This window comes from Pan paniscus, chromosome 11, assembly GCF_029289425.2.
Source record: "Pan paniscus chromosome 11, NHGRI_mPanPan1-v2.0_pri, whole genome shotgun sequence".
Taxonomy (NCBI): Eukaryota; Metazoa; Chordata; class Mammalia; order Primates; family Hominidae; genus Pan; species Pan paniscus.
In genome coordinates, this window is record NC_073260.2 from 112,415,710 (window position 1) to 112,428,002 (window position 12,293).

At 36.1% G+C, this 12,293-nt stretch overlaps 1 protein-coding gene and 1 long non-coding RNA gene across 3 annotated transcripts in view; one reads left to right on the top strand and one right to left on the bottom strand.

Moving 5' to 3' along the window:
* The window catches only part of TYRP1 (tyrosinase related protein 1), a 1,170,479-nt gene that overhangs the window by 590,535 nt on the left and 567,651 nt on the right, over nt 1–12,293 (bottom strand). The window lies entirely within an intron of this gene.
* The window catches only part of LOC134728548 (uncharacterized), a 62,071-nt gene that overhangs the window by 46,398 nt on the left and 3,380 nt on the right, over nt 1–12,293 (top strand). The window lies entirely within an intron of this gene.

Genomic DNA, 12,293 nt, shown 5'->3' on the forward strand with positions numbered 1-12,293 from the left:
ATCATTTTTCAAATATTAACAATGTTTATCTCATGTCAAATTTAGTCCTAGTTTATATTTTGAAATGCTATTAATCTCCTCCTTATGCAAATATCTTCTTTACCTTTCTAAATAGTGAGAATTTGCTAGTTTTCCTATTGCCTTTCAAGCCCAAATCATTGCTATTTCCTTAAACATCTCAACTTCTGCTGCACTGTCCACTCAAAATATAGTAGAAATATTTTTGTGATCTTTTATTAACTTTCGTCTCTTCTCTGTCTTTATTCAGTCACTCACATGGCTTCAACTATCAGAAAAACATGACAAACTAATAAACATTATCTCCATGACATTTCCTGAATCCCCCATCAAATTTTCTTGCTCTTATATATGTAATACATAATACTATAATATATATGATGTATAATAGTATATGTAATACTACAATATATTATTTTATATATTGTATAATATTGGTTTAATTTATAAATAAAATCAATATTTATCCTGCATTTTTATATAAATAATACTTAAAGGTAACAAAACACATACTGAGGGAAAGTTCAACCTTGGAACTACAGTAAACGAATGCTAATAAGTCATCAGTGGCTGCTAACCATTATGGGATGCTGATGTTAAATGTTGTAATATGTGGATCAGGCTAGTGCACTTGAATCTCCAATCAGTATTAAAATTGTTAAATAATAGGTAAACAAACATGATATGGTTCTTGATACAATACAGTATGAATTAGATAATACTTGTTGTAGCACATTATTTGCAACATTGAACATGAATCATACATTTAACTTGACGTACAAGAAACATGGAAAGTGAGAGGCATACTTAGCAACACTGTAAAAATATAATTAACTGAATTCCGAATTTGGAAAATTCCTCCTGACAAATGGCATATTTTTTTAAATAAATTAATACTGCAGGAAACATGCAAAAAGACTAAAATTATATAAGCCAAACATAAGGAGTGAATTTTATTTGGAACGAAATTCTAAACCACAACAACAACAAAAATTTATATATAAAACTAGGACCAAAAAATGGAAATTTTATATTAATTTATAACATGAAATAACCTTTAATTTTTTTGTTTGTGTTAGTTATCTTGATACGATGGGAAAATATCCTTATATGTTAGCATATATATGAAACTATTTGTGATTTGATTAAATTTTATCTATTATATACTTTAAAATATTTCGCGTTAAAAAGGAGGAATGCAATGAAATAAGGCAGAAAGTTGTTTTGCTGAAACTGGATAATGAGGTCATAGTGATTCATTATAATATGCACTTTATTTCTGTTTTGAAAATTTCTGTAAAAACATACAAGTTTCAATCAATAGCAGTTTATTTCTCTTTATTCTAAAGGTACTTATGTTTGCTCACTTGCATAACAGTGGTTGACATTTTACATGAAACACATCTTAAAAATTAACAATCATACAGTTGCAGAAGTATTATGGTTTACTGATTTGTTTTATTCTCCTAGATACTGAAGATAGGCAAAATATTCAGCTTTTACTCATGAGGTACAATTAGGAGTCATTAATGTAATACTGAAAAAGATTACTTTTTTTCCAAATATTTGTTAGAATGTCAAATTAAAAAGAATGGTGATAGCCACACAACTTTAAATCATTCCCTGTAAAAGCCAGAACTTTTCCATTGTTCACTAGAGTTATACTTTTGTTTCATAATTTTGTTTTTTATTTATTTATACAAGAATAAGTTTTCAGTGGCGATTTCTGTACCCAAGCAGTGTACACTGTATCCAACGTATAGTCTTTTATCCCTCAATCCCTTCCCAATCCTTTCCCTGAGACCTCAAACCCCACTGTATCATTCTTATGCCTTTGCATCCTCATAGCTTAGCTCCCACGTATGAGTGGGAAAACACAATGTTCAATTTTCCATTTCTCTGAATTACTTCACTTAGAATAATGGTCTCCAAATCCATCTAGATCACTGTGAATGCCATTATTTTGTTCCTTTTTATGGCTGGGTTGTATTCCTTGGTATATATTATATATACCAATATACCACATTTTCCTTATCCACCCATTAACTGATGGGCATTTGGGCTGGTTTTGCATTTTTGCAACTGGAAATAGTTCTACTATAAACATGCGTGTGCAAGAATCTTTTTTGTATAATGACTTCTTTTCCTCTGGGTTGATACCCAGGAATGGGATTGCTGGATCAAATGGTAGATCTACTTTTAGTTCTTTAAGGAATCTCCACACTGCTTCTCATAGTGGTTTTACTAGTTTACATTCCCATCAACAGTGTAAAAGTGTTCTCTTTTCACCACATCCACGCCAACATCAATTTTTTTTTTATTTTTTGATTATGGCCATTCTTGCAGGAGTAAGGTGACATTGTATGGTGGTTTTGACTTGCATTTCCTTGATAATTAGTGATGTTGAGCATTTTTTTCATATGTTTGTTAGCCATTTGTATATCTCCTTTTGAGAATTGTCTATTTACGTCCTTAGCCCAGTTTTTAATGGGATTTTTTTTTTTCTTGCTGATGTGCATGATTTCCTTGTAGATTCTGGATGTTAGTCCTTAGTTGCATGTATAGATTGTGAAGATTTTCTCTCATTCTACGGCTAGTCTGTTTGATGATTTTTTTGTTGTTGTTGTGCATAAGCTTTTTAGCTTAATTAAGTCACATTTATTTATCTTCCTTTTTGTTGCATTTGCTTTTAAGTTGTCAGTAATGAGTCTTTGCTTAAGCCAATGTCTAGAAGGGTTTTTCCAATGCTATCTTCTAGAACTTTTATGATTTCAGGACTCAGATTTAAGTCTTTGATCCCTTTTGAGTTGATTTTGTATAAGGTGAGGAAAGAGGACCCAGTTTCATTCTTCTACATGTCGCTTGCCGATTTTCCCAGCACCTTTTGTTGAACACGATATCCTTTCTTCACTTTTTTTTTTTGTTTTCTTTGTCCAACATCAGTTGGCTGTAAGTATTTGGCTTTATTCTGGGTTCTCCATTCTGTTCCATTGGTCTATATACCTATTTTTATGTCAGTACCATGGTGTTTTGGTGACTATGGCTTTATAGCATAGTTTGATGTTGGATAATGTGATGCCTCCAGATTTGTTCTTTTTGCTTAGTCTTGCTTTGGCTATGCAGGCTCTTTTTTGTTTCCATATGATTTTTAGGATCTTTTTTCTAGTTCTGTGAAGAATGATGGTGGTCTTTTGATGGACATTGCATTGAATTTGTAGACTGCTTTTGGCAGTATATGGTCATTTTCACAATATTGATTCTACCCATCAACGAGCATAGGATGTGTTTTTATTTGTATTTGTCATCTGTGATTTCTGTCAGCAGTGTTTTATAGATTTCTTTGTAGTGCTATTTCACCTCCTTGGTTAGGTATATTCCAAACTATTTTATTTCTTATTTTTACAGTTATTGTAAAAAGGGGTTGAGTTGTTGATTTGATTCTCAGCTTGGTCACTGTTGGTGTATAACAGAGCTACTGATTTATGTACATTAATTTTGTATCCTGAAACTGCTGAATTCATTTATTACTTTTACGAGCTTCTTAAATGAATCTTTAGGGTTTTCTAGGTATGATCATGTCCGTTTCAAATAGCAACAGTTTGACTTCCTCTTTACTGATTTGCTCTTTATTTCTTTCTCTTGTCTGATTGCTCTGGCTAGGACTTCCAGTACTATATTGAATAGCAGTAGTAACAGTGGTCATCTTTGTCTTCTTCCAGTTATTGGGGGGGAATGTGTTCAACTTTTCCTCATTCAGTATGAGATTGCCTGTGGGTTGGTCATAGATGGCTTTTATTACATTAAGGTATGTCCCTTCTATGCCGATTTTGCAGAGGGTTTTGATGATAAAGGGATGCTGGATTTTTGTCAAGTTGTTTTTCTGTGTCTATTGAGATGATCGTGTGATTTTTGTTTTTAATTTAGTTTATGTAGTGTATCACATTTATTAACTTGCAGATATTAAACCATCCTTGCATCCCTAGTATGACACTCTCTCAATTATGGTAGATTATCTTTTTAATATGCTGTTGGATTTCATTAGCTAGTATTTTGCTGAGGATTTTTGCATCTATGTTCATCAGGAATATTGGTCTGTAGTTTTTTTTAATTGCTGTTATGTCCTTTCCTGGTTTTGGTATAGGGGTGATAAAATTTAGGTAGGATTCTTTCTTTCTCTTCTTGTGGAATAGTGTCAATAGTATTGGTACCAATTCTTCTTTGAATGTCTGATAGAATTCAACTGTGAATCCATCTAGTCTTGGCCTTTTGTTGTAACTTTTTAATTATCATTTCAATCTTGCTGCTTGTTATTGGTCTGCTCAGAGTTTCTATTTTGTCCTGGTTTGATCTGCATAGTTTTTATTTCCAAGAATGCATCCATCTCCTGTAGATTTTCTAGTTTATGCCATAAAGGTGTTCATAGTAGCTAAGAGTGATCTTTTGTATTTCCGTGGTGCTGCTTGTAATATTTTCAGTTTCATTTCTAATTGAGTGTATTTAGAGCTTCTCTCTTCTTTTCTTGATTAATCTTACTAATGCTCTAGCAATTGTATTTGTATTTTCAAAGAACAAGATTTTGTTTCATTTATCTTTTGTATTGGTTTATTTTTGTTGTTTCAATTTCATTTAGCTCTGATCTGGTCTTGGTTATTTTTCTTTTGCTGGATTTTGGTTTGGTTTTTTCCTGTTTCTCCAGTTCCTCGAGGTATGAGCTTAGATTGTCTATTTGTGCTCTTTCAGACTTTTTGATGTAGGCATTTAATGCTACAGATGTTCTTCTCAGCACTTTTGCTGTATCTCAGAGGTTTTGATAGGTTATGTCACTATTATTGTTCAGTTCAAAGAATTTTTAAATTTTCATCTTGATATCATTGTTGACTCACTGATCATTCAGGAGCAGGTTATTTAATTTCCATGTATTTGCATGTTGTTGAGGTTTTCTTTTGGAGTTGATTTTCAATTTTATTCCACTGTGGTCTGAGAGAGAACTTGCTATAATTTTGTTTTTCTTACCTTTGTTGAGACTTGTTTTGTGACCTATCATATGGTCTGTCTTGCAAAATATTCCATGTGCTGTTGAATAGAATATATATTCTGCAGTTGTTGGGTAGAATGCTCTGTAAATATCTGTTAACTCCATTTGTTCCAGGGTATAGTTTAAGTCCATTGTTTCTTTGTTGACTTTCTGTGTTGATGACTGCCCAATGCTGTCAGTGGAGTATTGAAGTTACCCACTATTACTGTGTTACTTTGTATCTCATTTCTTAGATCTAGTAGTGATTGATTTATAAATTTGGGAGCTCCAGTCTTAGGTGCAAATAGATTTAGAATTGTGATATTTTCCTAATGGACTAGTTCTTTTATCATTATATAATGTCTGTCTTTTTTCACTGCTGTTGATTTAAAGTTTGTTTTGTCTAAGAATAGATACTCCTGTCCATTTGCATGAAATATATTTTTCACCCCTTTACCTCAAGTTTATGTGATTCCTTATGTGTCAGGTGAGTCTCCTGAAGACAGTATTCACTTGGTTGTTGAATTCTCATCCATTCTGCTATTTTGTACCTTTTAAGTGAGCACTTATGCCATTTACATTTAATACTAGTATTTAGATGTGAAGTACTATTCTATTTATTATGCTATGCTATTTGTTATCTAAATACCTTGGCTTTTTTTTTCATTGTATTATTGTTTTATAGGTCCTGTGAGATTTATACTTTAAGGAGATTCTATCTTGGTATATTTCAATTATTTGTTTCAAGATTTAGAGCTCATTTTAGTAGTTCTTGTAGTGCTAGGTTGGTAGTGGCAAATTACCTCAGCATTCATTTGCCTGAAAAAGTCTGTATCTTTTTTTTTTTTTTTTTTTTTTTTGAGACGGAGTCTCAGTCTGTTGCCCAGGCTGGAGTGCAGTGGTGCGATCTCGGCTCACTGCAAGCTTTGCCTCCCAGATTCATGCCATTCTCCTGCCTCAGCCTCCCAAGTAGCTGGGACTACAGGTGTGTGCCACCACACCCGGCTGATTTTTTGTATTTTTAGTAGAGATGGGGTTTCACCGTGTTAGCCAGGATGGTCTCGATCTCCTGACCTCATGATCTGCCTGCCTTGGCCTCCCAAAATGCTGAGATTACAGGCGTGAGCTACCATGCCTGGCCAAAAGTCTGTATCTTGCCTTCATTTATGAAGCTTTGTTTCACGGGATACAAAATTCTTGGCTAATAATTGTTTTCTTTAAAGAGACTAAAGATGGGACCCCTGTCCCTTCTAGCTTTAGGGTGTCTGTGGAGAAATCTGCCATTAATCTGATAGGTTTTCCTTTATAGGTTACCTGATACTTTTTCCTCACAGCTCTTAAGATTCCTTTCTTGACTTTAAATAACCTCAAGACTATGTGCCTAGGTGATGATCTCTTTGCAATAAATTTCCCAGATGTTCTTTGGGCTTCTTGTAAATGGATATCCAGATTTCTAGCAAGGCTAGTCTTGTTTTCCTCAATTATTTTCTCAAATATATTTTCCAAACTTTTAAACCTCTCTTTTTCCTTCAGGAATACACATTATTCTTAGGTTTGAACACTTAACATAGTCCAAAACTTCCTGGAGTGCTGTTCATTTTTTTTTTTTTTCTTCTTTCTTTGTCTTTGTTGGATTGTGTTAATTTGAAAGTCTTGTCATGGAGCTCTGAAGTTCTTTCTTCTGCTTGTTTGATTCTATTGCTGAGATTTTCCAGTGCGTTTTGCATTCTCCTCAGTGTGTCCTTCATTTCCAGAAGTTGTTATTTCTTTTTATTTATGCTGTCGATTTCACTGGAGATTTTTTCTATTTGTGTTCTGTACCTTTTTTTTAATTTCTTTAAGTTGGAAGTCACCTTTCTCTGATACCTTCTTGAGTAGCTTAATAATCGACCTTCTGAATTCTTTTTCTGCCAATTCAGGGATTTTTATCTTTTTTTGAATCCATTGCTGGTGAGCTAATGTGATCTCTTGGAGATGTTAAAAAAACTTGTGTTGTCATATTGCCAGAATTGTTTTTCTGGTTCCTTCCCATTTGGGTAGGCTATGTCAGAGGAAAGATCTGGGACTCAAGTCCTCCTGTTTAGATTCTTTTGTCCCACAAGGTGCTCCCTTGATTTGTTGCTCTTCCCTTTTCCCTAGGGATAGGGTTTCTTGAGAGCCAAACTGAAGTGATTGTTATTCCTCTTCTGGATCTAGCCACCCAATGTAGCTACCAGGCTCTGGGATGGCACTGCGGAGTGTCTGCAAAGAGTCCTGTAACGTGATCTGTCTTCAGGTCTCTCAGCCATAGATATCAGCAACTGCTCCAGTGAAGATAGCAGGGGAGTGAAGTGAACTCTGTGAGGGTCCTTGGTTGTATTTGTGTTAAGTGTGCTGGTTTTGTGTTGGTTGGACTCCAGCCAGGAGGTGGTGCTTTCAAGATTGCATCAGCTGCAGTAGTATAGGAAGGATACAAGCTTGCCCCTGGATCAAGCAGTGGGTGGGGTCATAGAGCTCCCAAGAGATTATGTCCTTTGTCTTCAGCTACCAGGGCAGGTAGAGAAAGACCATCAGGTGGGTGCAGGGATAGGCATGTGTGAGCTCAGACTCTCCTTGGGCAGGGCTTGTTGCAGCTGCTATGGGGTTGGAGGTGTGTCTCCAAGGCCAATAGAGTTATGTTCCCAGGGAGATTATGGCTGCCTCTGCTGTGTCACACAGGTTGCAAGAAAAATGGGGGAAAGCTGGCAGCCACAGGCCTCACCTAGCTCTCATGCAGCTCACAGCCCAAAAGATCAGTCTCATTCTCACTGTGCCCCCACAACAGTACCAAGTATATTTCCAGGCAGCTGGTGAGCAGAGCTGAGATCTAGCTCCAGGCTATAAGCCACCCGATGAGAAAGCAAGCAGAGTCACACTTCGTCAGCTGTTCCACAGAGTCTACATCTGCAATCCACCTCCTTCAAAGGGTCTGTGGATTATCTCGGCTTTCTTGTTATGTTCCTGTGGTAGTTCTTGGAGCAAAATTTAACAATGTGAGTCTCCACACATTGCTCTGTTCATTCGAGTGGGAGCTACAAGTTAGTCCTGACTCCTATCCACCAATTTTTTTCTTTGCATTATAATTTTGGAAATAATTTTGCAGAGAGTAAAAACTAAAATAAAAATAACATATTAAAAGGTACAATATGCAAATGTGGCATATTATAAGAAAAACAGAAAGCAAAACATAACAGCCAAGATTAATGGCATTTAAAAGCTCTATTTGAAGCAGACACAGAATTTTTGTACAACATTTTTTCTTCACCATTCTTGTTTTAGCGTGATAATTTGCATGATATTTAAAGGGGATCAAAAAATTCTATTTTTGTGATAGTATGTAGTACTATATTAAATTATTAATGATAGATGAAACTTATTCATTAAAAATATCTAAGAAATGAAAGACTTCAAATCATTCCTTAGGTGTGTGTCCTAATGTTTAATATTTGTTTAACTTGTATACTAATTTTAAAATTAGAATATTTAGATTCTTGGCATATGATATGATTTGTTCTGTGTCCCCACCCAAATCTCATCTCCAACTGTAATCTCCATTAGTCAAGGGAGGGATCTGGTGGGAGGTGAATGGAAGTGGGTTCCCCCATGATGTACTCATGATAGTGAGTTCTCATGAGATCTGATGATTTAAAAATATCATTTCCCCGTTGCTTGCTCTCTCTCTCCTGACATCTTGTTAAGAAGCAGACTACTTCCCCTTCAGCTTCTGCCACTATTGTAAGTTTCCTGAGGCCATTCCAGGGATATGGAGCTGTGAGTCAATTAAAATTCTTTCCTTTGTAAATTACCAAGTCTCACTTATTGTCTTTGTAGCAGTGTGCAAATGAACTAATACAGACAATTGGTGCTGGGATAGTGGGGTACTTCTATAAAGATACCTGAAAATGTGGAAGTGACTTTGGAACTGAGTAACAGGCAGAGGTTTGAACAGCTTAGAGGGTACAGAAGAAGACAGAAAGATTTAGGAAAGTTTGGAACTTCCTAGAGAGTTATTGAATGGTTTTAATTAAAATGCTGATAGTGATATGGACAATGAAGTCTAGACTGAGGTAGTCTAGATGGAGATGAGAAAGTTATTGGAAACTGGAGCAAAGGTCACTCTTGCTATGCTTTTGCAAAGAGACTGGTGGCATTTTACCCCGGTCCTAGAGATCTGTGGCACTTTTAACTTGAGGGAGATGATTTAGGGTATCTGCCAGCAGAAATTTCTAAGCAGCAAAGCACTGAAGGTGAGACCTAGCTTCTTCTCAAAGCATTCAGTTATGTGCATTTAGAAAGTGTTGGTTTGAAATTTGAACTTTTGTTTAAAAGGAAAGCAGAGCATAAATGTTTGGAAAATTTTCAGTCTGACCATGTGATAGAAAAAAAAAAAAAGAACATTTTCTGGGCAGAAATTTAATCCTGCAGAAATTTGCGTAAATAACCAAGAGCTGAATGTTAATAGCCAACAAAATGGGGAAAAATGTCTCCAGGGCATGTTAGAGATCTTCAAGGCAGCCCTTCCCATCACTGACTCAGAGGCGTAGGAGGGGAAAAATATTTTCATGAGCTTCACCCAGAGCCCTACCAGTCTCTGCAGCTCTGGGGTTTCATGCCCTGCATCCCAGCCACCCCAGCTCCAGCCCTGTCTAAAAGGTACCAATGTACAGCTCATGATCTTGTTTCACAGGGTGCAAGCCCCAAGCCTTGGTGGCTTCCATGTGATGTTGGACCTATGGGTGCATAGAATACCAGAGTTGAGGTTGGGGAGTCTTTGCCTAGATTTCAAAGAATGTATGGAAATACCTAGATGTCCAGGCATAAGTCTGCTGCAGGGATGGAGCCCTCATGAAGAACTTCTACTAGGGCAATGTGGAAGGGAAATGTGGGATTTGAGGCCCCACACAGAGTCCCCATTGAGACACTGCCTAGTGGACCTGTGAGAATAGGGCCACCATCAGAAAGGCAGATCCACTGACAGCTTGCATCATGTGTCTTGAAAAGCTGCAGGCACTTAATTCCAGCCTGAGAAAGCAGCTGCAGGGCCTGTACCCAGTGGAGCCACAGGGGCACTGCTTCCCAAGGCTGTGGGAGCCCACCCCTTGCATCAGCATGCCTTGGATTTGAGCCCAGGGCATCAAAAGAGATTTTGGAGCTTTAAGATTTAATGACTTTCTGCCTGGCTTTCAGGCTTGCATGGGCTTGTAGCCCCCTTGTCTTGGCCAGTTACTCCCATGTTGAGCAGAAACATTTGCCCAGTGCCTGTATCTCCATTATATCTTGGAAGTAACTAACTTGTTTTTGATTTTACAGGTTCATAGTTGGCAGGGACTTGTCTTGTCTCAGATAGGACTTTGGATTTGGACTTTTGAGTTAATGCTAAAATCAGTTAAGACTTTGGGAGACTGTTGGGAAGGTGTGATTGGTTTTGTAATATGAAAATGGACTAATATAGCATAGTTCTTGTAATACAAGCCATCAGACCCTGGGCAAATTTGAGTTTCAGTTTCCCCCAGTTAAATTAGTCTATTGTTTATATTTCTTTACATAATTTGTATGAAAGATGTTTGTAAATTTTAAAGCCCATTACAAATATAAATGATTGGAAGTTTTCTGTAGTGAGTAGTAATCGCATTTTATAAACTCAAATTATTTCCCTTTAATTCTTATCTTGTAAGATTGTTGGAAACATTATGTCTGTCATTTTATTTATATTTTCCCTTTTTATAAGATTGTGTCTAAGTTCTAGGAACTCATGCATGGTTAGTAACTTGGTTGAAAAGAATACTCATAAGTATTTTGGGGGGATCCTATAATATAGGCTAACAACTATTGAGGACTGGGGCTTTTTTTAGTCCTCTGTTGGTTTATGTAGATCACTGCTAGTCATCCCTCAATTTCATTCCAAAATCCCCTTCATGTCCAGGGTTTGGGGTGCTCCTTCTCTGTTCTACTAATTCTTAGATACTCTGTCATGTTTTAAAGCTCTCTCACCAATACTACAATTTGGCATAATTCTGATGTTCTCACACCTTGCTAACATGTACAAGCCTGTGGAATGACAGACTTAGCAGAAATGTTTCTACAGATCCACTAAAGTCTGAGATTTCATTACTCTCTACAATAAAGATAATTCTTTTCCAGTCTCACGGGAAGGAATTTTTAGTTTCTTACCTGAATTCTCCCATGTCTATTGCCTAAAACTCAGATTTCTTTTTTAGGAATGAGCTAAAGCGTAGACTGTAAAGTCAGACTGGCTTGAATACCTACATACCCACTTACTAGCTTTGCAGTTGTTATTTTACTACTCTTCAACTTGCTTTCTTACTTGACAAATAGAAATGATTATAGCATCTACCTCACAGAATTTGGTATGTCCAAATATAACCAGAATCTTGTTTGGCACATCATAAGTATACAAATGTTAGCTATTCTTATTCTCATAAACTTCCTAGGGTGCCTTTGTAAAAGTCTGAAGCAATTTACTTTTCCCTGATTTGAGTTTGCACATCTTTTTTCTTAGGTGTCAGCAGAGAATGACTTATATGCTGCCAGAAAAGTGGTGGAAAGAGGGCCAAGTGGGGAATAGAAAGATATAGACAATAAAATATGATTAATATTTTATTAGCGAGGTGCCAGGTAAAGTTGCTGGAATTGTTATGTACACAGATTATTTATTTTTCTTTCATATAGCAGGTGGTTGTTTTTGAGCAGTTTGAGCTGTCAGGGAAGTTCTCTTCAACAAAGATTTTCAGGGACCCAGGTTATCATAACATAGTTATATTATTATTCTTACAAAGCCATTTTCTAGGGTATTGTCCTCATCCAAGGATTGAAGGTGAGCCACTGCCTTCTCTACCTTCCATCTCCCAGGAAAGATTAAGAAAGAAATTCAGGATAGGTTTCCCTAAAAGGAACACACATATCCTCTAGCACATTCCACAGGTTGTGTCTATGACAATGACCGTATTTTTCTGCAAGACAAGCTAGGAATTAAAGTCTGGAAATTGGCAATCATGTGCCTAGATAAAACATGGAGGGTTATCTTATTGGAAGATAAAAACAAGCTAATAATATCAGTGTTTACTTCAAAATTTCAAAATATGACTGATAAACAATTATGTTAATTGTTCATTGAATTGTTTACAGATTTGTTTACAAATGTGCTTTCTTATTTTGTAAACAGTAAAGATGACAAATAAGTTATCATTGCAAAACATTTTCTCATTATCACTCTAGTGTTTTT